Below are 23,846 nucleotides of genomic sequence, written 5' to 3'. Positions count from 1 at the left end.
GAGTCTCCTGCAACTGTTTTCTGCAGATGCAATAGAGGTGGTGTAGAACATCTTCGCCATCACCACTTGGTCGGCTCAATGTTGAGCTCTAACCCATGTTTAGCCCAATTTGGAATGAGTTTTTTGGCCACTGATGTTCTAGCCATTTCAACACCCTCAGCCCCAGGGAAAACCATGGGGCCATCTGAGCTCCATGCAATCGGAGAGGGCACTTCAGAGCCAGGTTAACTCCGCATTCCAGCGGACGACCAGGGAATCAGCTGAGAGGCCATCAACATAGGATAAGACATCCCCTACCACTCTCTGTAAACCATTTGGAACCATTAAGTGGTGGGGGTGGGCCGCCCGAATCAGTCCCACCTCCCTGCAGAGGGGAAGGGTTGCAGAGAAGTCCAGTTGCACCAAGAAGTGATTTGACCATTGCACTTCTTTTGTTCCACTGGAACTTCGTGTCGGAACACCAACGTTCACAGAGGCAAAACACCAGATCTAAGGCATGTCCACTGCTATGTGTAGGGCCAGAGTTATTCAGGGACTCCCTGCCACAAGATATGGTGTGGGAAACCGACTGAGACAGCTTTAACAGAGATCAAACCCCTTCTTTGACTATCCATGTCCACCCTCATAGCTCAACAATATAACAACAACAACAACAACAACAACAACAACAACAACAACAACAACAACAACATAAAGAAAGAAAGAAAGAAAGAAAGAAAGAAAGAAAGCAGCAGCACTCTGGCCAGTGAATGTCCCTTACCAAAGTCTAGCTTGCTGGAGAACCACAGCAGGAAAGGGCTACTGTCCTCATTTCCTGCTTGTGGGCCCCACCCAAAGGCCATCTAGTTTGTCATGGTGGGAAGCCGGGCTGAACTAGATGTGCTTTTGGTCTGATCCAACGGGGAGATTCTAGCGCACACTAAAATGTAGGTTGTTTAACAATACACAACACACAAAAACCAACATTCAAAAAACTAAAAAAGTATTGTTATTTTTCAATATTTTTCGTGTTGTTGTTGTGTGGAAAATACTAATAAAATGTATTTAATTTTTTAAAATGTAGGGTTTTTTTTAAGGGGTAAACAAATTCAGGGAGCTCATACTAGGCGAGAACAGAATAAACATGTTCTGGGGCACTTTCTCTCTCCCTCTCCAAATGCCAATCTGATGGGTTGTGCTAAAGGGGAGACCTACTATTGCTTTCTTATCCTGCCTGTGGACGTCCTGGAGGCATCTGCTTTGGATTCAGGAAGCTGGACCAGATGGAGCTTCAGGCAGCTCTAGCAACTCCCTTTTAAATATCCTCTCCAAAACACTGAGCGTTGGCGATCCATCATTTCTGTCTTCTCAGCCATTTGATCTGTTGCCAGCTTTAATTGCCCAGCCTCAACTTCACCAGGGGTTGAGTGAGATCTTGGCTGGGGGAGGGAAAACAATATCATTTCATTGTCTCCCCCACCCCCCATGGACGATAGGAAGCTGCCTTATACCATTCCTACAACATCAGATGCAGTATTATCCCCGGAGAGTCTTTCAACTGGTAGCCATCGCAGACTCAACCTGTGGCCTTGTGCCACGCTCTGCCACTGAGCGCCTTCAGAACAGGACCCACGGCGTGCACAAATCCAGGAGACACATGCGAGGGAGCCAAGCCACAATACTGCCTCCAAACAAGAGAGGAAAGTAGGGAGGGATCAGAATTCAAAAAACAGGTATGAGTGCATCTAAGCCCCCCCCCCCCAGCCACCACAAAGGAAAACTGGAGCTGCAGGATCTATTTCACGCTTTTGGAATTGACGCACGACATTACAAAGGGGATGCACACAGACAGAAAGGGCTGCACCACTTGTCCCAGCGCCCTGCCAACCCCAGCCCACTCACAACATATGTTGAAAGCGCTATGATGCCACGTCAGACAATCCTGGCTTTGTCCACAGAACCTTGGGAGCTGTTGTTTGCAAAGGGTGCTGGCAGCTGCAGGGAGACCCCTGGTCCCCTCCCAGAGTGGTTTGATAAGCCCCCATCCCTGGGGACTGTAGCTCGGGGCACCATTGCAACGTTTTGGGATGCCAAGCAAAAGGAGAAAAGAAGAGCCTGGTGGTTCCGGCCAGTGGCCCATCTAGCCAGGTGCCTGTGGAAAACCTGCAAATTCAGACCCGAGCACCAGAACCCTCTCCCCTCCTGCGGTTTCCAGCAGCTGATAGGTGGAAGCATTACTGGAGGCAGAGCCTAACGGTTGTGGCTAGTAGTCCTTGTGGCAAGTAGCACCGATAGCTCCCTCTTCCATGAATTTGTCCAATCCTCTTTTAAAGCCATCCAAGGTGGTGGCCCTCCCTGGGCCAGGCCAAATTTGTCCCCTCAAACTGACCTTCCCTGATACAGAAAGAGGTGCTATCTTTAGAGACACTCTGGTTCAGAGCTGGGGGAGGCGGCAGGCAGGGGCTGACCCATCTACTGCCTCCGGTGGGAGGGAGTTTCATAGTTTAACTATGTACTACATAATGTCATGCACTGCCACCATGTTTCCCCTTGAGAGAGGTGTGAAACGTGGTATGGTTGTGCTGTGAGGATGGACAAAGGCAGGTGCAGCACCAACGACAAGAGCAGCTTCTTTGGGCAGCAAATCCATTCGCAGGGGCAACATGTACCAATGGCTGCCAAGTTCATGGGCCTTCAATGGGGTTTGTACAAACTCAGGGAGGATGGGGTCATCAATGGCTCCTAGCCCCACTCTCAGAGGCAGGATGGTTGGGATCACAAGAAATCGTAGAGTTGAAAGACCCTGAGGGTCATCTAGTCCAGCCCCCTGCATTGCAGACATCGCAGCTGAAGTATCCCTGCCAAGACGGCCACCCAACCTCTGCCTGGAAGCCTCCAATGAAGGAGCACCTGCCATCTTCCAAGGGAGTCCGTTCCCCCGTCTTCCCCTTGGTTTGGGTCCCACCCTCGGGGAGAGGAGGGCGCGGCTTCTGCACTCAGCTTCCACTGCTGGAAGCAGGGTGAACAAGGCAGGCTGGAGTCTGACCCAGCAGCAGCAGCACTGGGATGCTGAACCCAAGGCACCAGGGGTGGCTCACCTGCTTCCTTGCTGGGGGTTTCCCAAAAACAACTGGCCATTCAGGATGGCAAGCAAACCTTCCAGTCCAAGCCAGGAGGGCCCTCAGTGGTCTGGGGTGACTCCCTGGGGTCAGAAGCAGTTTTACTGGTTTTACAGCTGACAATTTGTTAACTTTTCAGCTAACAAATTTTATCTTGTTTATAGGAAACCACACAGATCTCTCCAACTCTGAAGAATAAAGACCCCCAAACAATTCCTCTCTTTCTCCTCCCACTCTTTTATCCCCCCCCCCCGATTTCTGGACCAGAGAAACAGCCTCTTATCTGCTGGGATGTACCCACTAATTGGGTCGAGCAGCCTTGTCTTGTTCAGCTCAAGGAAGCTAAATCAAGGAAGTGCAGTGGCTGCAAACTAATTATATCTCCGGACTGCAGACTCCGTCTTGTCTTGCCAGTTATTGAGTTAGAAAAATGGTCCCCAGCCTCAATCTTCTCTATCCCTCTCTCCCCGCACCCAACTGCCCAGGCAACTGGAGGTGCAGAAAGCCAGCAGCTTCTGCCCGCCCCCTGGAGCTGGGGCTTGGGGCACACCCATCAGGGTGCTGAGGGCACAGTTAGGAAGGGGTCCATGCAAGAATCCAGCAAAGCAACCAGCTCACCCCGCCACCCCCAGCTGATGACTCCAGCCACATTTCACAGAACTGGAAGGGGCCCCCGAGGGTCCTCTAGTCCAACCCCCTGCAATGACAAACATCAGGCTGCAGCCTAAACGCACAACTAGTTCCACCGAATCTGTGCTTTTCTGCCCCAGTTCCATGGGGGATCCTTGAGTCATGATGAACAGTCAAACCGACCTATCATTTGTTGCGGGAAGAGCTGCTTTGTAACATATACATGGCAATTCAACCCAATCCAGCCAGGTGCACCAGGCATCAAAAGCTACAGGCCTCTCTCACCACCTCCTCAGTCTGTTAACTTGTTATTCTCAACATGTGAATGGAGTTTAGCTACAGTCTTTGCAAATTTAATTCTTTCTAAGCCACTGATTTGTTAGCGTCATTCAGCAAGAGGCTTTGCTGGTTGCCCGGCTATTCCGCTCACTCACCCTGGGACTGGGGGCAGGCTTTACACCTGGGGAAGAAGAAGCAATAGCTCCTTCTTTGTGATGGAACTCTTCTGCCGTGGACAGAACTCTCCGTTTTGCATACCACCGGCAGGGCCTCAATATTTAAAATGATCCAGATTCTTAACCAACATTCCGTGTCCAAGAGAACGCATGAAAATTAACTGTCAATGCATATTTCTGCTTTCTTCACCTATTTTATACTTGCAGTGGTGGAACAGGGCAAAGGCTGCCTGGAGCACACACACACCATCCCAACATTTCTCAGATAACTGATATTTCACCTGCAATTGCCTACATCTCTGGTCCCATGTGGTCTAGAAGCATGCTTTTGTTTAATTGGTCTTCTAAAACATAAAGTCGCTCTCGGATGACTAACTGCACACTCAATAACCTGCCTGGGGTCATAGATTAAAGCAGGGCACTAACACAGCTGGCAAATTGTGGCATATGAGTAGGAGGGTCACTTCTTGCTCGTCCTGCCAGGTCCTGGGTATCCTGCAAGTTGCAACAGAGCCTGGCTGTGGGGGCAGATGAAGCCCCTGAAGTGTAAGGTTTTACTGCTCTATTAGGGCTTGCTTACCAACCACAAAGGCAGCTTTGCTCCCAGCCCCCCCCCCGCACCCCATGGCATTCTCCTTCTGCTGCTAAAAAAAATGGCCTACAGAAGTTAGGCAGGTGAAAGGAAAGGCTTCTTTTTTAAAAGGAGCAGCAGCTGGAAGGCAGAGCAGCGCAACGACGCGAGGCCTTTCCCAGGCAAGGCCCAGAGGGGCAGCGATACCTGATGGACAGTGTTTATCCTCACAGACTTCACTGTGACCGACCCCATGAGAAAGACATCTTCAGATATTTCAAGGGCTGTTGCATGGAGGATGGAGCCAGCTTGTTTCTTCTGCTCTGGAGAGTAGAACCCAAACCAATGGATTCAAGTTGCAAGAAAGGAGATTCCAATTAAGTATCAGGAAGAACTTTCTGATGGTAAAAGCTGTTTGACAGAAGAACAGACTCCATCCTTGGAGGCTTCTAAGCAGAGGCTGGATGGCCCTCTGTCACGGCTGCATTGCAGGGGGTTGGACTAGATGACCCTCAGGGTCCCTTCCAACTCTACCATTCTATGATACTATGAGTCCACAAGACAGTTACGGGCTAGCAGGAATGGATCAGACCTATTTTCACCCCCAGTAACATATACACACAATGGGACAGTGAACTGCCACCAAGAGACATTGGGCAAGTTTCAGAACACAAGAAGAGCCCTGTGCTCCGCTGGATCAGGCTGGGGGGGCATCTACCCCAGCATCCTGGTCCCAGCTGCCCGTAGGAAACTGGCAAGCAGAACCCAGGCTCACTCGCTCCTGTCACTTGGGATCCCTTCCAACTCTACCATTCTATTACTCTATGAACCTGTGTTAAAAAAACTCCACGGAAGGAGAGTCCAGCACCTTCTTCCAAAGGCAGAGTCCATTCCATCGTCAAACAGCTCTTACTGCCAGGAAATTCCTCCTGATACTTAGTCGGAATCTCCTTTCTTGTAGCTTGAAGCCACTGGTTTGAGTCCCACTCTCCAGAGCAGGAGAAAACACGCTTGCTCCGTCTTCTGTGTAACTCCGGCTCCTCAGTTGCCCTTTTCTGCGACTTTTTTTGAACTAAATGCCCAAGGAAGGTCAGAATCAGTTAAAGCACTTGAGGTGGCCCCTGCAGAGATCACCAGAAATCATCTGGCCTTTCTGCGGGGGTGGGAGGAGGCTGGGGCGCCGGGTGGGGGTGGCACGACAGCCCTGCTGCTCCGTCTCCTCGTTGGCAAGAGGAGTCTCCAGGGCAATAAAAAATCCCCAGCAGGCTCTTGTCGGTTTCAGGTCATTAACTTGTTTTTATTGGAAGCTTGTTTACAGCCAGCCATAAAGAGATGCGTTTGTGCGCCTCTCCAGGAAAAAGCCACCACGAGACCCTGAAATGGAGGGAGGGAGGGAGGACGAAAGAAGCAGGCGGAGGGGGAACAGGATGGGACTGAGCTGCTGCATTCATGGCTTCCGGCCCAGCGCAGAGCTGCGTTTTCCCCTCCAGACACCCCACAAGCCCTGGCTTTGCATTTGCAATAAACGCAAAGGGAAGCAAAGGCACCTTGTTTGGCCTGTGACTGGTTGCCCATTGAAGATACGGCAGAAGAAGAGGGTTAAATAAAAGCCCCAGTTGGGGGCACTTCTGCTCCCCAGAGACCAAGCTTGCTCCTTGTAAAAGGAGCCGGGGAGCACCCAGGGGACAGTCAGAATTGCCTCCAGGTGACAAAGAGGGGCAGGTATTTACAAGGCGTTGTTTTAAGGACCCCCATCAGCTCACAGAAATGGAATTGTGCTGCAATCCTCCCACAGCATTTACTGCAAGGTGGCGGGGGGGGGGGGCAATCACTGGATGCTCAATTTCTAAAATAGTAAGTGCTGGGCCTCAAAACCTCTAGGAGGAAGGGAGCATTTCCATTACAGCTACAAAATCAATGCAATGCACAAAACAGCAAGAAAACCACAGCTCTAGAATCAGGGCAGGACAACAGCACATGTACAGAGACACCCTTTTAACCTTCCCATGTGCCCCACCACAGCCCTCTAGGACAGCCTAGAGGAGGAGGAGGAGGAGATAATGGAAGCCACCAAGCTAAGAGGATGGACAAAAGCTGGGCTAATGTGCCCCAGGCTTAATTCCAGCAGCCAATGAGGACCAAGGACTTTCAAACTGGGGCTCCTGATGCTCATTATTTGGCTGCTTCTTACCAAGGAGCAAAACAACTTTTCCAGAAATGGCCCCGAGGCAGTTCAGTGGCCCCTGGGGCTCTGTGTCCTTCCCCCACAGAAGCCAGACACCCTTTGGGCTGTAGGCTTCCCCCTTTTAACCAGAGACAGCATCCATCATCTGCCATTCAGGAAAGATCTGTATTGAGCGAGGAATCTGCACACCTTTCCGTCTTTAGTAGCTCACAGCCCGGGGGGGCACATCCGGCTGTGTGCATCTTCAAGAGGTCATCCTAACCTCCCCCCCCCCCCCGGTCAGCTTATTAGCTAAGTGAGGTAACGTTCAGCCCAACTCTAAGTGCATCCACAGCCTCTGGCCAAGAGAGAATTTCATGTGCCCCGGTGGAAGGGTGCACTCGGGGTCACCAAGAGACCCATAACAGGCTTAAACAAACATCTCCCCCCCCCCCGGCTTTTAATGCCATGTCACAAGGAAAGGGAATCCAATTTGGCCTCCCAACCAGAGGCGTCTGCAAACTTCTGGCAGCTGGAGGAAGCTTTCATACTAGATCCAAAGTAGGAACCTGTAACTCGCTCTCAAGGACAGAGGCTGCTGCACCTGCCTCCCAGCGCCTTCCTTGGACCCTTAAAAGGAGGAGCTGCTACTTTAAGTCCTCCCTGTGGCTCTCTCTTTCTTTTCATGTTTTTGTGGGGGACAATCTGCTGTCTTTTGGGCAGGAAAATGAATGCCCTCAAATACTCTGGAAATGTTACTCTTCTGTCTCATTCTCACCGCATTTATATTGCTACGTGTTTATCTGCACTTGCATTGTTTGTGAGCCGCCTCGGGGTCTCCTCTGGGCAGAAAGACGGCGTATCAATAAATCATAACTTGCTATGGCGTATCAGAAAAAGGGAAAGAAAAGGTAGCCCTTCTGGGTTGTGGGGGCTCCCTGCACGTGGAGGAGTTGACACCCCACCCACCCCCATTTTTGAGTCTCCTTGGGGGCAGTAAGGTGGCTGGCTGCATGCTTAGGGAGTGTCCGAGTGGCTCCATGGCATCCCGGTAGGAGGCACCAGGCAGGATTTTCCACCTGCTTTGGGAGGAGGCGAGGCCATTCACTCAGACAGGGTCACAACAGGCACCCATCCTGGGTGGAGCCTTCAAAATTATTCAAGTCCCCACAGTACTGAAAGTCCGGAGACAGACCCAGGAAGGTAAACGGGGTTCAGTTACGCCTTTGAGTCTGGATGACTCAATCCATCTTGAAGGATACTTGGGGATCCCAATCCGTTTTAGACCTGGTGAGGTCCGTGCAAGAAAAGACCAGCCGCTCAGGATTCCAGAATCAAAGAAAAGGAGACACAATCTCACTGGGCCCTGACCTCCACAACACGGGGAAAAGAGACTTGGGCCAACTTGACAATGGGATCAAGCAAAGATCAATTCAGTGACAGCATTTTGCTTCATTTCAAAAGAAAGGCATTTGAATGCAACTGAATGCAACCCGCCCCCCAGTTATTAACAGTGGGGGTAGGGCTACCCCAATACACCTGTCGCATGCACTTTCACCCTTTACCTGCAGACTCCTGGGACGTGTGAATCAAAAAGACCACCAGCTCCTTCATACTTTCTTTTTAAAGTGCTTTCTTAGAAGGCCTTCTTGGTGGTGGCGCCCTCCCTGTGGAACACCATCCCTTCAGATGTCAAGAAGATACATAACTTTTAGAAGACACCTGAAGGCAGCCCTGTATTGGGAAGTTGATGCTTGATATTTTAATGTTTTATATATGCTGTAAGTCACCCAGAGTGACTGGGGAATCCCAGCCAGATGGGCAGGGTATAAATAATAAAAAGTATGTATTAATTACTTAATTCTCAGTCAAAGCAACAAGAGCTTTCTCCATCCTGGAGTACTTTCAACCCAACATCTTTCTTCATTTTCTCCAAACTGGAGGTCTATTGAAGCACAGTATCATTTTACTTAAATCCTCAGAGGATTTAAAGTACCCCCAAAATGTAAAAATCATGGTGGTTCATTGGGGGTTCAGTTATTTAACATCCAGCTCATGTGGCAAAGGGATTAAATGTTGGACAGGACAGCTCAGATCCTGGGCCAGGTACTTGCTCGCACACTGGATGGCCCACCCCAAAGGGTTGTTGTGAGGATACACCAGAAAAGCATCAAGCTCACTGTCCTGAGCTCTTTTGACAAAAGAAATGAGGGCAGGAGGTCTCTGGGTGGGCACATCCAGTTAAAAATATTTTGGGACAGCAAAGGCAAGAAGACGGAGGGGAAATTCTTCTCTGTCCAAGAACTTAAGACACTTCTGCTCCAACTGGACTTGGCAAATAATAACAATAATATTTTATTTAGTTTTTTGAATTTTTATTTATGCACTTTCAAAGACCTATAATACACATCTGCATTTTCATTCTCTAATTTCTTATCAAAAGACTTCCACCTCCATGGTTCTTTTTCCCCCCTGCATATATTTTATACCACCCAATTCATTTTATACATTTAGTAATTTTTTTATTTATACCCTATCCATTTGATTGGGTTTCCCCAGCTGGGCTAATGATCTGGTAAAGGGCATAACTCACTAAGTGGTAGAGCAGTTGCCTTGCATGCAGAAGGACGGACCCAGGTTCCATCCCCAGCATCTAAGAGAGACCCATTTGAAACTCTGGGGAGCTGCTGCCAGTCAGTGTAGGCAATACTGAACTAGAAGAACCATTGGTCTGTGTCAGATACTACAAAACCGGGGGGAGGGAGGGAGACTTAGATGCAGATAGGGGTGCAGCCTTCAGCAGCCTTGGTAGCCTCTAGCTGCAGGCTAAAACATTTAGGGGCACTAGGTGAGCAAAGGTTGCACAGCCAAAGTAGAAATAGTATCCCTGCCGCAAACACTACAAAAACTCAAAGAGGTGCGCTTTTTAGGAGACATTATTAGGCAGCAGGCTGATAATCATGGCGGACCCCTCCTTGGGGGTGCTGCCCCCCCCAAGTGCCAGGCACTGACCAGCCGGCCATTTCTCCTCCTCTTCTCCCTTCCCTTGCCCTTTTCTTTGCAGTGCCAAGCAAACACAAACAGAGATACTGAGCGGCACAATAGCTCTTGACACACAAATAGGTTAACATAATAAAGCCAGCTTTAGCCAGCTCACTCGAGGGAGAAAAGCAATTCTCGAGCAAGCAGGAGATAATAAAAGCAGGGGCTTTTGTAAGCCTGCCTCTCTGCCGCATTTGCAGACAGGAATCGTTGTTTGATTGAATTACCTTGCAGGAATATTAGCTTTTTCCAAAGAATGCACCAGGCAAGAGAAAAAGGAGAGAAATGTCCTTCCTCTCTCGCTCCTTCGCTTGCCTGGAAAGTCCTGAATGCAATTTGTCATTTATATTTGGCATAGCAGCTTGTCCAGAGAGTCACATATTTTCTCAAGGCATTAGCAACAGGCCAGCTCTTTCCTCCTTTACAGGCTTGCAAGGGATCAAAGCAGAGTTTTTGACCCCATCAGGATATGCCCCTTAAGTACTAGTTGCCACAGAGAAAGAAGACCAACTGTGGTTGTTCAGGAACAAGAAGGCACTCTGCGTGTGGGCAGGAGGACAGGGGGGAGGGGGAGAACCTCATGCACCATACAAAGGACTCAGGAAAGTCTCTGGTGCAACTGAAAGAACCCCTTATAAAGAATCCCTGTTTACTCAGACCTCCACTTTCCCCCTTTCTCCATTTTAGACTGTTAAGTATCGTCCTGTACTCTGAAGTGCTGTAATAAGCTCAAGATCATTATTTTCAAATAAAAAACAAACCAACCCATATATGCAACCTGGAGAAGGATGCAAAATGGGCTGCAATTGGGTAACACATTTTAATTTTTCTTAAAATGACATTAGCTGTGTTTTCTTTTCAGTACAGAAAAAAGCTAAGCATGTTTTCATGGTGGATGGCAAAAATCTAGCTTCTCCACTTACTCGGAGGCTTAGTAAGGGCAGCTGGCAAGGCAGGCAGACCAGGGCAGCCATTAACGGCCCCCACACCTGCAGCCTTTACACACAGCAAAGGCACATTCAGCCACTTGACATGACTCTCTTGCAAGTAGGAGCAGCGGGAACTCAGAAATGCCCCTCCACTGCCTCTTTCTCCTCTCCACTCCAGGGAGGAGTAGCAGGTTTGCTGCACATAAGAGTTCAGAGCAGGGGGCCCCACACTTTCCCCAGCCACTGCCCCCCTTGGCTCCATGAATTCACCCCAAGTGCCCCCTCCCCTGCCCTATAAGAAGCATGATCCAGAATAGTGGTCTGCAGGACCCATCAAGGAAGATAATAACACAATAAAATTCAAAACTGCAACAATGCATTACACCTTTACTGCAAAAGCTAATTAAAACTACTTAGTCTAATTAATACAATGAAACTGATGGATGTGATCCGGTGATACCAGCTTTTCAGAGTCTGATAGCCATTTACGCCGTCAGCGCCCCCTCCCCCAAGGGCTAGAAGTAGTCACTTTGGCAGCCACTGTCTTAGCAACTGGGTTGCAGGATCAGGACTCTTCCAAAGTGAAAGGCCATCAAATTCCCAACAAGTTCTGAGCGCCACTCTCAACTGAAATCCGCTTTGTAAAGAAATATTTCCTTATCCTCACACATGGAAAGAGGAGGTGGTCTCAGGGAACAAGGAAGGTGGGCCACTGAAGTCCCATTTCACTACTCAAGCACACGGCCAACGTCTTCTTTAAAAAAAATAATATATTTCTATTAAAGATTTCTTGGTTTACAAAGGTATGTGCAATGTCTCTTTTTTCAAGTTACGTTTTCTACAGATCAGCTTCATTTGCTGAGACATTAGTGTTACCTTAGGAAGAAAAGGGGGGAAGGGTGAGTTTTGCCTTCCTGCAGCCCCGGATCACTACCCAGTGGCTCAGAGCCTTGCAATTTTAATGGCCCTCCCTCTTCAGGCTTGAAATATCTTGCAGCATGAAACTGAGAGGTGGGACTTGGAAGCGGAGATTTATCGACCTGTTAAAACCGGAGATGGATCTTTATGCAGGGAAAAGAAAGTGGCAGGTGCCACTTGGGGAGACAGACCCACCAAATTCTTGGAGCCTTTCAAAAGGTGTATAAAGTTGAAGGAAGCCAAGGGTTTTATTTGGTTCCAAATGATCAAATCTATAATCTGCAGGCACCGTCATTATCAAGAGGTTCCAGCACAGGAGGAGGAAATGAGCTGAGATTTCGCTACAAATCCAAATAAACTCTCTCAGTCGTTCCATTTCCCCGACTATTTCAAGGTTTTTATACATGCAACTCCACCACTGCCCAAGGAGCTTACAACCTTAGAAGCTACCATTTACCTTAGTTTCTCCCCCCACCCTTTTTGGTTTGTTTTATCATTTCATATACATTAGCTCAGTCAGCAGAGCACAAAAGTCTTAATCTGAGGGTCCTGGGTTTGACTCTCACGGTCCCTTCCAACTCTGCCATTCTATGGCAATCTTGTTTCAGCCTCACAACAGCCCTGTGAGGTATGCTGGCGGCGGGGGGGGGGGGAGCTAAGGCCATCATAGAGCGTTATGGCTGAGAGAGGCCAAATCCATACAAAACACTTACAAGGCAGCACCCTCTAAATCAGGGATGCGGGACTGCAGCCCTGGGGGGCCAAGTCCAGCCCCCCTTCTTGCTTGCTTGGATGGATGCAGCACAGAGAGAAAAAGCAGCCTTGTGGTAAAAAGGCAAAACGCACATTTGTTGCTGTGCCCACTTTTGCACGTGGCCCTGGAAGGCCACCCAGCACGGAATGTGGCCCTCAGACCACAGGTTGCTCACCCCACAGCTACCATCTTTCACTCAAGTGACTTAAGTCGGGTTAAAAAGTACACAGGCTTTAAAAGTTCACAAGGGCTGGGCTATGTGGAAAGCAGGCTTTTCCTTGCAAAAATGTATTCAGCCACTAAGGCAACCTGTTCCATCTGCGCCAGAAATGTTGCTCCCTTCACATTTCACCTAGCAAAGCACCTACAAAGCCTGAAAGCTTACATACTTTTGCTCCAACCGAAGTTTCTAAAAAATGAATAACTACTTTACATACGGTTTTTATCTGCCAACTAAGGTCTGCAATTAGCCCATGGTGGACAACTCCAGACACCAGCTTAAAAAAATAAAATTTTAAATCTGGCTTTGGCACCCCAGAACCATGGACGCTGATAGAACATGAAGGTGGTCTTTCCCATCCCTCAATTTAGCTAGTCTTAAACTACAAAGCAAGGGATGCGCGTGGCGCTGTGGGTTAAACCACAGAGCCTAGGACTTTCGAATCCCCACGAAAGCTCCTGTTGCTTGGTCCCTGCTCCTGCCAACCTAGCAGTTCGAAAGCATGTCAAAGTGCAAGTAGATAAATAGGTACCGCTCTGGCGGGAAGGTAAACGGCGTTTCCGTGCGCTGCTCTGCTTTGCCAGAAGCGGCTGAGTCATGCTGTAGGCCGGCTCCCTCGGCCAATAAAGCAAGATGAGTACCACAACCCAGAGTCGGCCACGACTGGACCTAATGAACCCTTTACCTTATAAGCTACAAAGCAAGGAGCATAGGTCTGCTCAAAGGCCAGAATATTTACTTATCAGCGCCTAACACTGAGTTATAAACCACAGCTTCCTACTCTGCTGCCACACCACATCCATGTGGATCAACAGCATGGGAGCACATTGCAGAAAATGATTGTGGCAGGAGGACGTTTAATCCAGGCTTCGCCAACCTGGTGCCCTCCAGACGTTTTGAAGTGCAGCTCCCAAGCAGCCCAGAAAAGCACCCTGGCCTTGTGTAGCAGGCGTAAGTCCATCTCCTAGAACCTGCAGGTCAAAACACCCAATGCAACTGGGCAGGTGCTTCTCCCTGTGAGCTCCAAAGTTCCTCGCTGCAACAGACACCATCTCAAGACCAGCTGGGGAATGCAGGAAGCTGCCTTGGCCCACCTGGCTCAGTGCTCCAAGGGTTTCAGGCAGGGTTGCTCTCTTGCTGAGCCACGGGGAGAGGAGGAGGCTGGGGTCCTTAAGTCCAGAGGGTCAGTTTGCCACTGTGGGAACCAGCAGCCAGGAACGCTACTCTCCAGTTAAAACCACTTTACTGACATCTGATCTGATCCCAGGCACAATTCAAAGTACTGCTGATGACCAGTAAATCTATGGCCTGAACATGCCCGGGTGCAAAGATCCTCAGGGGAGCACCTTCTCTCAGTCCCCTCAACACCAGATGCTGGCGGGGATGCGAGAGCAAGCCTTTTCTACAGCTGCTCCCAGAAGGCGGGATTCCGTACCAAGAGAGGCCAGACGGGCTCCCTCTTTTGTGTCTTCCTGGAACAGGCCTCTGGAAAGGGAGGTGCAGGCAGCGCTGACCACTGGGCAGCTGTCAGGGCAAACTGCTGGCTCTATTACAACTGTTGATTTTTTAAACTAGCTTTTTTCACTACTTTATATTTTATAACGTTAAGAATGTACTGGCCACGGGCCAATAACGTTGCTGACATTGCGTGGGTAATTAGACCCTTGGAAGGAGAGCCATGCTCTGCAGGAACCTGGAGATGGGCTTTTAGTGTGGCTGCCCCTGTTCTATGGAAAAGCTTCCCTGCCCGCTGACACCTCCTGGAAATGTTCTGACAGGCTTCCCCAGCTGGGTAAAGGGGTCTTCACCACTTGTCAGGGCACCAGTCTTGTTTTTAAAGGTACTGGTTGTTTTTATGCTTTTAACTGTTTGTCATTATCTTATGGGTAAATCGCCTTGAGACAATGGCATAGAAGGCGATTAATAAATGCCACTAATAATAAATAATAACAATGGTGCTGTTTTTAAACGTTGGAAGCCTCCTTGAATGGCAATTTGGGGGAAAGGAAGGGATATAAATAAATTAAATACAAAGACCAGTCGCATCTGACACAGCTCCCCTTATCTCCATTCACAGGCACGCCTCTCTTCCCCACCTAAGAGACGGGCAGCTTCGGCCCCTTTAAGACCCTCGCCTAAGTTTCTGCCCTTAATTCGCCAGATGCCTCCGACCTCGGATTACGAGATGCTCTTTGGCTGAACAGCTTCTTTGTAAGAGACACTAAAGGGAGCTCTTCTGCTCCTGCTCAGCCAGAGAGAAGGAGGTTAGTGCGCTCATCCATCCCTGGTCATGTGAAAGGAACGAGATCAGCTTAAAAGGGATGGGGGGGGGGAGACACACACAGCCTCACTGCCATTTAACTCTTGCACCGCCTCTGCCTCTTCAGACCCAGAATTACTGTGTGCAGCCCAACCCACCAGGCACTATGCAGAGACTGCACTTTTAAAAAAAATAGGGGGGTGGGGGAATAAACACATTTACTGTAAGCTCCTTTCATGGAAAGGTAAGGGCCAGCTGGAAGGTGAGCTGTATTGCAAGAGGATGGGGAGATAATGTTTGCTGCGTTTGTTTGTGCCTCTTACAACACAGCCAAGCAAACTCCTACTTCTCAGAGCTTGTTCTTTCTTAAAAGATTCCGGATTCAAGGATGGGCATGATCTTAGCAGGAAATTAGCCCCTGATGTGGGCACAACAAACAAAAATGCAGGTTCTGGAAAGCCTCCACCTCCTCCAGCAAAATGGGATTTCTCTTAATCTACAGACTAAATGAGTAAACTGAGGGACATTAAGAAGATCATCTCCCTGCTGGGTCAAACCCACTCAGTCCAACACTGAGTCCTGTTCGCAGGACTTGCCAGCCAGGTGCCCCCAAGCTCTGCCTCTACCTCCCCGCCCCCTCCCTGCCATCATGGCAGACTGCCCCTGCACATGGGGGTTTGCTTCTCAGCAGCCAGGGAACTGCCCCCCCCCCCGGGCATTTTATCTAAGGTTCCAAAGACAGAATCGCTTTGGTGGACCAGACCAGCAACCAGCTGCAAGCCAGGCAAAAGCCTTTTGCCCACCCACCCCCTCTGCTCACAAGAGGCTCAGGTAGCTCACAAGAGGCTCAGCAGGGGTGGCAAACGTGTGGCCCTCCAGAGGCTGCTAAAGCATCATCTAAAGCCAATGTGCCCAAGTTAGGGGCAATGGGCATTCAGGAGCACAGCAGCATGCAAGTTTGTGAAGCGTTCAATAATTTAATTTTAAAAAGGGGGGTCCAGCTACATCTGCAGCCCCCCCCCGTTACACATCTCTGCGAAGGAGGCCAACAGTCTACTTGTCAACCCTCCACTCCGTTCAAAAAAATATTGTATTATTCAAGACAGCAGATTTCCTCTCGCTACCAAAACCCCCTCCATTTACATGTAATCCCTAACTGTAGCCTAAAAAGAAAATCAATGTACTGCTGAGGTGGGTTGGCTGAGATCTCCCTTGCTCTCCATCCCACTGCTGCCATGAGGATGTGTCAGCAACATTTGCCCTTTTCATTAAAGGCACCCCTGCGCTCCTTTAGAAATTAAAAACCACAGGTCCATGCCCACCTCCTGCTCCAAGGAGGACCAAGGGGGGTGAGGCATGTGGGCAGACCAAGCTCTCCACACAGATCACACACTTGCAGAGTTAGAAGGAACATCCAACCCCCCCCCCCACGCCACACACGTTCCCAGGGTGGGGGGCAGGTGATTTCCAACACACACAAGGCTTGCCAGGTAATCAAAGAAAACACCACTCTCTTGTGAGTTCTGAGAAAGCTTCACTACACTTTCACCGGCCTAAGCAGAAGCAATTCTGCCACTCATTCCAATTTTATGGGGGAGGGGAGCAGATTAATCATCCAAAGGAAAGATTTCCAGCCCTTTACCCCAAAGTGAGAGATTCCATAGCATGCAATAAGAGGCCACCTGGGAAGTCTCAGGAAAAATAAGTAGCCAAATTGCAGAGCCTCTTCTCCTCCCCCGCGAAAAAGGCTCTTCCAGGCAGCCAAGGAGATTCCCACTGCCCCTGGGCCAAAGCACCCTTTTCCGGCGCCCCCAGAGGCACCTGCAGCTCAGCCAGCAAGTTCACCCCCCTGCTAGCAGGAGCAGCCTGGGCGCAGCAGAATGCCCCCCCCGGCCGCCCCCCATGAAGCAAGGCAGATGGGACGGCAGTCAGGAGTTATTGTGGGGCTGGGGGGCCACAGGTGCCCTTTGGCTGAGGTGACCTTGGGGCAGGCACTTCACATTTCTCAGCTCAACCCACCTGGCAGGGCTGTCGCGAGCACCGAAAAGATGCATGTCAACTAATAGGCAGCTTGGTGGCAAAAAGAGAACACGACAAAACGCTCCGAGGGGCTAACAAAAGGCGCGAGGGAAAAGCCCAAGGAAGAGAGGAGGGGGCGAGGCGGCCCTGCCCGCCCCGGGAAGGATGGGCCAGCGGCAGCCCCCTCTCTCCCGCCCCGAGGCCGGAGCCCCGTCGCCCCGCGGCCCTTACCCGGCAAGCGCCGCCGCCGCCGCCGCTCCTGGCGCGCTCCTCCTCTTCAGGCCGCCCCCGGCGGGAGCAGCCGGCGCGTCCGGGGAGCCATGGAGCCGCGGCGGGGAGAGAAGGAGGTCCTGGCCGGAGAGCGCGCGAGGCGGAGGTCCAGGGCGGCCGAGTCGGCGCGGGGTCAGGCGACGCGCAGCAGCAGCAGCCGCCGCCGCAGGCGCCGCGGGCCGGGCCGCCGCCCCCGGGCATGGGCCGCCGCCTCACGGGCAGCGAGGGCCGCGCCACGGCACGGCGGGCCGGGGGAGCCAGCCGCCCGCCGCGCTCCTCTCCCGCCGGGGCCGCGCGCCGCCCGGCCGAGGCGACATGGAGGGCGGGCGGCGGCGGCGGCAGCGGGGGACGCCGCCGGGCGGCTGCTCCCTTTGTGTGCGCCCCGACCCTCGCCGGCCGCCGGGGCGCAGGAAGGGCGCCGCGCCCCCACAGGCGGCCAAGGGCGCTCCGGGCGAAGAAGGCTTCTCCGACTCCGGCGCCCAGGAAGGCGAGCGGCGCCCCAGCTGCCACGGCGCGGAGCAAACCGAGGACGAGGCGGCGGCGGCGGCGGCTTGGCGTTCCCTGGAAGCGGCGAGGGCGCGGCGGCGGCGGCGGCGCGGCTGCAAAGCCCAAATCCGGTTTTCGGCGAGGCTAGGCGGCAGCCGGGTCCTGGCGGCTCCGCATCCCCGGAGGCGGCTCCACGGGCGGGCCTCCGGCTGGCTGCCCGGCTGGCAGCGGCTGCTTCCTGGCCCGCTCCGTCCGCGGCGGCGGCTCCGGCGACACTGAGCGCAGGCGAGCCGGGCGCAGGCGGCCAGGCGCGGCGGGGCGCGCGCGCTCCTCCCCGGCGCAAGGCGCACGCGGCTCGGCCCCGCCCCCGTCTCCCCGGCAGCCGTTGCCCCGGCGACGCCACGAAGCGTCTCTCGCGCTCGGCCCCGCCCCGCCGTCAAGGCACGTGGCTCCTGCGCGGGGAAATTCGAGCGCGGGACCCGCCGAGGCGGAAGGCGACTCCCCGACCGGGACTCCGCGCGGGAGACATGTCCACGCTGCTTGATTGACTTTTGTTTAAAAAAAGAACCCTCAAAGCAGTTTGCAAAAAAGATAAACAAGGAGAGGCTTTGGAATGTTAAAACAGCAACTGCAAACTAAAAACACACATCTTCCTTCTAAACACTATGTGTGTGTGTGTGTGTGTGATTTTCTGTTTTACAATTTAGAATACTCATTTAAGGAACCTTAAAATATCAATGACTTCTTCTCTTTCCATGGTTCATTTTGCATATTATAAATCTCTGCATATTTTACATAAACTAAACCATTCAGCATTCCATTACAGTATTACATCCATCAAGACTTATTTACACTGTTGAATTTATCTTAATACTGGCAACGTTTTCAAGTGTACACAATTTCCCTCCATATAAGCAATAAACATTTTCCAATCTCCTTTAAACGTATGTTATTCTTGTTCCCTTATACTATATGTTAGGTCCGCAAGGTGCGCATATTCCATCAGTTTAAGTTGCCATTCTTTAGTTGGGACCTCGCTCATTTTCCATTTTTGGGCTAACAAAACACGGGCCACAGTAGTGGCATACATAAATAACCTTTTTTGACATCTGGGAATTTCCATCTGAATTATCCCCAACAAAAAGGACTCGGGTGTGTGGTTTTTTTGAAAAGTACTTTTAAACATTTTTTCAATGCATTATGAATTATTTCCCAATACTCTTTTACCCACTTACAGGTCCAACACATATGAAAGAATGTTCCCTCACCCTCATTGCATCTCCAGCACTTATCTGATTCAGTCTTATACATCTTAGCAATACCATCTGTAAATCATTTTCAAGTAGTTCTTCAAAGAATAACATGCTGTAAACTTCAGATCGCTCTTCCAAAGTTTTTCCCAGAGATTAAAATCTATATTATGTCCTATATCTATTGCCCAAACTGTCATAGAGGCTTTGACAAGCTCGTCTTTTGATTTATTTATTTATTTAATTTCTATCACGCTTTATATTTTTAAGAAAAATCTCAAAGCTGTTTACAGCATATTAAATCAATAAAACATAAATAAAACAATCTGAAGAAAGTCAAATATAGAGTATACAGTCAAAGCGACATAAAAGAAGAAAATATTACAGTGGAACCTTGAGTTGCGGACGTAATCTGTCCCGGAGGCACGTCCACAACGCAAAGCGTTTGCATCCAGAAGAGCAGCGTCTGCGCACGCGGCACAATTTAGTGCTTCTGCGCATGCGCGAGCGGCCAAACCCGGAAGTAACCGTTCCGGTATTTCTGGGTTGCCGCAGGACGCAACTTGAAAAGGCGTAACCTGAACCGGACGCAGCATGAGGTATGACTGTATCTTAAAGATTTCAAAATAAAACATTACAAAGGAGGTCAACTACAGAATACATATTTAACATAGAAGGCAGGGTGAGTCTGCCCCCCCCCTCTAGGCCAGGTGGAAAGGGCCTTGCAGGGAGCATTTTAGATTGTACGTTTTAGATAAAAGTTTTTCTTTGTTTTGTAGAAGTTCTTTTTCAAATTGTGAGCTTTGGTCTGAAAAACCATTTTTCCTGTCTATTTTAAACATTTCATGCAACATAATATTGTAACCAGTCTGTAACTTGGCTCCTTGCACTTTCCATTGATTTCAGTTTAGGTTCCCTCTCTGTAAAGTGCAGCAATTCCCTGTCTATCCATATTGACTCTCTTAATTGTAATAGCATCGATAGGAGATAGCCATAAAGGTGTTTTCCTTTCCAGCAGATTTTAATATTTCTCCCAAACTCTATACAAATTCTTCCTTAGAATATGATTCATAAAACTTTTATAAATTTTCACCTTCCCATACCAGAGATATGCATGCCAGCTGAATTTTTAAAAATGGCCTTCTAAGTCCAGGATGTCTGCATTATCCAATGTAATCCATTCTTTTAACCAACACAGGCAGGCTGCATCATAGTACATTTGCAGGTCTGGCTGGGCAAAGCCTCCTCTTTCTTTTATATCTATCATAATTTTATGTTTAATTCTTGGCTTTCCCCCCTGCCAGATGAATTTAGAAATATCCTCCTTCCATTCTTTGAAGTAGCCTCAATTATTTACAATTTAAATTGATTGGGATAAAAACAGCATCCTGGGTAGTAGATTCATTTTGATAGCTGAGATTCTGCCAAACAGGGAAGAGCTTCACTCTCTCCCAAATCTAAAATCTAAATCTAAATGGAGATCTAAACACCTTTTTAACACCATTGCTTTTAATTGAACCTGACATGTCATTAGGGATGGCTGCAATGCAGAAGACTGGGCAGATTTGCAGATGAGAAGACTGCCCGCCTGCAGCTCTTAGCCACCTGCTCTGCCTCTGTGGCCTGAGGCAGGAATGCTTCTGAGTTCCAGCTCCTGCCAATCACAAGGGAGGAGAATCCATCTTGCGCTCAGGTTCTGCTTGTAGGCTCCGCAAGCATCTGGCTGGCCACTGCTAGAAGAGGATGCTGGAATCTTTTTCAGAGTGGTTCTTTCTGACTGAATGATTCTTATTTTGGCTGCATTGTGAATTTCATCCAGTTTCACATGTGCTCAATCACAAGTCCATTTTTTGTAGATTAAAAAAAACACCTTGTAAATTCCACACACATTTTTTTCATTTTGAAAAATTAATCCCTAAAAATCTGCATTCTGTATGCAGAAAAATACTACATTTCCCAATAAAATACATGTATTTTGCACACAATCTAGAAACTAAAACTGCATCACAAAATTCTCATTCAATCGTTTGCTGTCCTTCAATCTGCATGTAAATCTGGGACCAGTGAATGAGGCTGAGTTACTTTAAAATGTGGATGGAACAAAATTCACTTTCATCCCTAGGAAGCAAATATGTATATTTACTTTATTGTAGGTATGGGATCACAGGAAGCTGCTGTATACGAGCCAGATGATGTGTCTTTGTACAGTAGTTCAGTATTGGCTACACTGACTGGCAGCAGCTCTCCAGATTTTCAGACAGGGCATCATTTCCAAACCCTACATAGAGAAAATGTTGCAGGCTGGATTTGGAACCTTCTGCGTGCCAAGCTGGTGCTCTTTCCCTCCCCACCATCCCTGCACAAATCTTCCTTGCACAGAGTCAGACCGTTGATCCATCTAGCCCAATGGTGTCTGCTCTGACTGGCAGCACCGCTTTAAAGTGCCAGGCAGAGGTCTTACGCATCACACAGCATACATGAACTTTCAAAAAGTTTCAACAAAGTACCTCACCTAAGACTCCTAATAAGCTTAGGTAAAGGGACCCCTGACCGTTAGGTCCAGTCACAAACGACTCTGGGGTTGTGGCGCTCATCTCGCTCTATAGGCCAAGGGAGCAAGCGTTTGTCCACACACAGCTTCCGGGTCATGTGGCCAGCATGACTAAGCCGCTTCTGGCGAACCAGAGCAGCACACGGAAACGCCGTTTACCTTCCAGTCAGAGCGGTACCTATTTATCTACTTGCACTTTGACGTGCTTTCGAGCTGCTAGGTTGGCAGGAGCAGAGACCGAGCAACAGGAGCTCACCCCGTCGCAGGGATTCGAACTGCCGACCTTCTGATCGGCAAGTCCTAGGCTCTGTGGTTTAACCCACAGCGCCACCCGCGTCCCTTATTATAAGTAAGCTTAGCAGTCAATAAATAAGAGAAGAGGTCCTCTTGTGGATCAGGAATTGGCTAAACATCAGGGAACAGGAAGTAGTAATAAATGAACAGCTCTCTGAAAGGGGAGAAATAGAAAGTGGAGTCTCCCAAGGACTGGCATCTCTTGAATCATAAAACTGTAGAGTTGGAAGGGATCCCGAGGGTCATCTAGTCCAACCCTCTGCAATTCATGAGTCACAGCTGAACAATCCCTGACAGATGGCCATCCAGCCCCTGCTTGAAAACCTGCAAGGAAGGAGAGTCCATCACCTTCCAAAGGAGTCCGTTCCACTGTTAAACAGCTCTTACCACCAGAAAGTTCTTCCTGATACTGAGTCAGAATCTCCTTTCTAATCCTGTGAATCCATTGGCTCAGATCTTATCTTTTGGAGCAGCAGAAAGCTGTCTCCATCTTCCATGTGGCAGACCTTTAGATATTGGAAGATGTTAACTTGTCCATAAATGATCTAGAGTTAGGAGTGAGTAGTGAGGTGGCCACGTTTGCTGAAGATAGTAGATTGTTCAGGGTTGTTAAAATAAAAAGAGATTGTTAAGAGCTCCAAAGGCACAATTCAGAGATAAAATTGCAAGTCCTGTTCAAAGGAAACAACTGTAAAATGACACATGATGAGACCCTGAGACCTCAGAATATAGGAAGGTATATAAATTCAATAAATGATGATGATGATGTGGGGGGCAAAAAAAATTCTTAATTTCTTATACTCAAGGGGTCTGAACTGCCGGTGACGGACAAGGAGCGATACCTTAGGGTCACAGCAGAGAGCTCAGTGGCGGACAAGGAGCGATACCTTAGGGTCACAGCAGAGAGCTCAGTGAAGATGATGAACCAGTGCGCAGCAGCCAGGAATAATAATAATAATAATAATAATAATAATAATAATAATAATAATAAATTTATACCCCGCCCATCTGGCTGAGTTTCCCCAGCCACTCTGGGCGGCCCCCAATCAAGTGTTAAAAACAATACAGCATTAAAAGGAAGGGGGGAAATGGCAGGTTAGGAATCTCTAGGAAAGGAACAGAAAACAAAGCTGCCGGTATCCTAATGCCATTATGCAAATCCATGGTGCAACTGCATTTGCAATACAAAATGAATATTGTAGAGCGGGAAAGGGGCAACCAAGCTGGCTGAGGAGGATGCAGCAGCTGATTTATGATTTATTGCCCAAAAGCGCTGGAGGAGAGAGTACTTTTTAAGCTCAGGTCCTGCTTGTGGGTTGGCCCCTGTGAGAACAAGATGCTGCACTGGGGAGGCGGGAACTGGCCTGATCCAGCAGGCTCTTCTTATTCTCTTATCCCCGGATAGCCTGGAATTGACCCTGTGACCTTCCGCACACCAAGCATGTGATCTGCCCCATAGCTATAGAGGACAGTTACTTATAGGCCATTTCTATACCACTTAATATAGAAAATATCTCTAAGAGGTGTGCAGCAAATTAAAACAACAACATAAATATAAAAAACCCAACACTAAAAGTATCAAGGCAAAGACAAATCAATACAATCCTAATAAAAAGATACTGCTAGCGGTCCCATCCCTGAGTACTGATGGCAGTCCCACCCCCCTTCTAATGCACTTTCTCGCGCAGCCCCCATCAGCCTCCTGGCTCCCACCCAGGACCCAGACTAATTCACGGGTGGTCCCCAAATCTCCCACAACCTGATCACCTCACCCTCATGTCTCCCTTTCCACTCCCTCTGGGTCCTCTGCCAGTCCCTCAGACTGTTCAAGGGACAGTCACAGGCAAGCACAACCTGTTCCCTCCGGCCAGGGCCCTCTTTGCTTTTGGCAAAGGCTTGCCCTCTAGGCTTCTGTCAATCCTCCCCCCCCCCTCC

General features: G+C 49.5%; 1 protein-coding gene across 2 annotated transcripts in view; it reads right to left on the bottom strand.

Moving 5' to 3' along the window:
- The window catches only part of FAM222A (family with sequence similarity 222 member A), an 84,145-nt gene extending 66,668 nt beyond the window's left edge, over positions 1-17,477 (bottom strand). Inside the window, exon 1 of one of the 2 annotated variants that reach the window (XM_053363842.1) lies at positions 17,292-17,477. The gene's annotated coding sequence lies outside the window, so the exon portion shown is untranslated. The remainder of the gene's footprint in view (positions 1-17,291) is intronic. The other variant, XM_053363841.1, reaches the window with a different exon arrangement.
- Between the last annotated feature and the right edge of the window lie 6,369 nt (positions 17,478-23,846).

Source organism: Podarcis raffonei, chromosome 13 (genome assembly GCF_027172205.1).
Source record: "Podarcis raffonei isolate rPodRaf1 chromosome 13, rPodRaf1.pri, whole genome shotgun sequence".
NCBI classification, from domain to species: Eukaryota; Metazoa; Chordata; class Lepidosauria; order Squamata; family Lacertidae; genus Podarcis; species Podarcis raffonei.
This window is presented reverse-complemented; position numbering and strand designations above follow the sequence as displayed.